Source organism: Equus przewalskii, chromosome 30 (genome assembly GCF_037783145.1).
Source record: "Equus przewalskii isolate Varuska chromosome 30, EquPr2, whole genome shotgun sequence".
Classification (NCBI taxonomy): domain Eukaryota; kingdom Metazoa; phylum Chordata; class Mammalia; order Perissodactyla; family Equidae; genus Equus; species Equus przewalskii.
In genome coordinates, this window is record NC_091860.1 from 1,318,983 (window position 1) to 1,321,655 (window position 2,673).

The window sequence follows — 2,673 nt, forward strand, 5'->3', positions numbered from 1 at the left end:
CTTCCCCGAGGCCCTAAGTTTCAGGGACAAGCATGTCCACACGTGCCTCCTCTGTGGGTTCTAGACTCTCCCCCGCTTCCACTCCCCAAACACGTACCCTCTGGTGACCCAGCCAGCGACTGCAGAGCAAGCAGGAAGGCTCCCTTGGCCCCAGCGAGGGCCGTTTGCTCATTGTCTGTTGTATCGCCAAGACACACAGCAGAAGAGGTAAGCGCAGAGTGGCAGCCAAGAGGCCATCGTTAACAACATCTCCGTAGAAGATGAAAAATCCAGAGGAAGCCTCTTAGCCTCTCAGAACGTGATCCTGCTCTGGTCTCTGCTATGCCCGGGCAGAGCAAACAGACCTGGCATTGGTGCAGCTCAAAAAGCAGAAAGGAACTTGCCTCAAGTCATATACAGGGGAAGCCAGTCGCCTCAGAAGGAGCCTGACACAGGGACATATTGGGAGGGAGGCAAGCGAGTCCGAATCAGCCTGGGCGGCTCCAAGATCAGGAGGAAGCCCCACGCAGCCCGGTGCATGGAGCCTCGGCGGTCAGATGGACCGGAGCTCCCTGTGTGTTCAGTGCTTAATGAACGCGACAGGTCGGCTAGAGCCTCCTTGTAAATACAATGGGATGTTAAACTAAGTTCTTCCTTTGCCAATAAAGTTTTTTCATAAAATGCAACTTAAAAACCCCTTCACTCTAGCTGTTTGAGGAACACTGCCTTAAATATTTGCAAATTCTAAGTAAATGAAAGATAGCTTCTAAAATGTCTTTCAGAAGAGAATGGAAATAAACTGTATGTGATAGAATGGGATAGAAAAAGAATTCAGCTCACAAATAAAGTGAAGCAAGATTTGAACAAGAAAAATCAAAGACTCAAAGTCCGGTGGCGCAGGCGTTTTTGGCCAGCAGAAGAAAACCTGGAAGTACTCTGTCTCCTGTCCAGCCCAGCCCTAGGCTAGACACATAATCCAGTAATGACAAATCAGGCTAACCCAGTAAGTGGTGTGTGTACACCTGACATGTGTATCAATAGGATGTACACTAGACACAAATTATCCAGACTGTGCTTCTGCAAAGACTAGTTAGAAAAGAGATCAAAGTCCATTTGAAGCGCAAGAATTGTAATTTTAAAATTAAGGGAAAGGACAACAGGTTAAATTGAGCAGTTCCTGTTGCCCACTATGATAAACCCTTCAAAGTCTTCCTTACTCTTTCTTCTGAATTCAACAACCAGGACAACAGAAGAGAGGGTGGCGTGGCATGCGGTGCGCCCCCCCACGCCCACCCGCCCTGCCTTGGGGTGGGGCAAGTGGGGAATCTAGTAGGAGTTTAGAAGGAAGCAAGTTCTGAATTTTCTGGCCCTACACGATTGCAAATCACTCAACAATTCACCCCTGACAAACCTAGTTAACTTTCTCTGAATAAGGGATTTCCATGCCAGCCACAGCTAGCCAACTCACCTATCTAATAACGCCTCTACATTCCACTTGCTAGCAATTACGATCCAGAAAAATAGGTAAAATTATGTCAGTTGTCCCACAGTCCCTAGAACCCTTGGAATTTCTTCCCGTCTTCACTGTGGTATCCCTGATGGACGCCAGAGCAGTGCGTCCCCACAGCTGAGGTGGAGTAAGTATTGATGTGTGAACAGACGATGAGCCAAAGAAGAGACGAGCCCAGGGCAGAGGAGAAACTCAGAGAAACTCACTGACTCCCCGGGGGTCCAGGCCTGTTTACCTCCATCCTCCGGCTCCTCCTCAAGTCTCCAGGTTCCCAGTGTTCCTCACCTCCTTACCTCTCCTCTGATCCCTCCAGCCCTCTAAAATTTCTGGGCTCTTTTGTCTCCTTGTCAAGGAGAGATGGTCAAACGCATGACACTTAAACCCATCGATTTTATTATGTTTAAAAAAACTTGGTCAAATAGGTGAAAAATTTTGTGTAATCTGAGGCTAAATCAGGAACTGAGTCTTCTCTATTCCTTTCCTTCTTTCTGTTTCTTGTCACTAAAATAACAAAGAATTAGCTGCGGTGCTGTTAGTGATATTGGGCCCTTCCACCCTCCCTGCAGTCCTCAAACTGTCTATTTGCAGCACAACATTCAAAATCACGTGCGGCTGCACTTTCGTCTTATCCTGTCCCGTTATGTAGTTTAGATCGTTTCTGCCAGAGCCTCTCCTTCAGTCTTCCCCTGCACGACCCTAAAATGTTTTTCTCATACCTCCCACTCCTCCTTTGCCTCTGGAAGACCCCGCATGGACGCTTGCTGTGCTTGCATGACTCGCAGCCTCCCTTCTGACTGTCCGGGCTTTCAAGCAATATGGCTGAGCACTCCCTGCACCCTTGCTGCCCACATTCCTCTGAGCAGCCAGTGAGCCTGTGCTTGAGCTCATGGCTTACACTTCTTTCCAAGCTGGCAGACACTATAAGCAGCAATATTCATTTGCTTATCTATAGAAAACAAAGATCCTTCTCTGTTTTCTAAGAGGAATATTCTCAGTGTTATAATTGATCCTGTATGATGTTGGTTCTCTCTAGTAAAAATAACATCCAAAGTCATAGCTTTCCAAATTTCTACATCACTAAACCTCTGTTATACGGCACTTCTGCATTAAAAGATAGGTTATATCTCTGACCAAATTAGGAGCCTCTCTCTCTAACAAAAATTGTACAACATTTTTGCATCAGG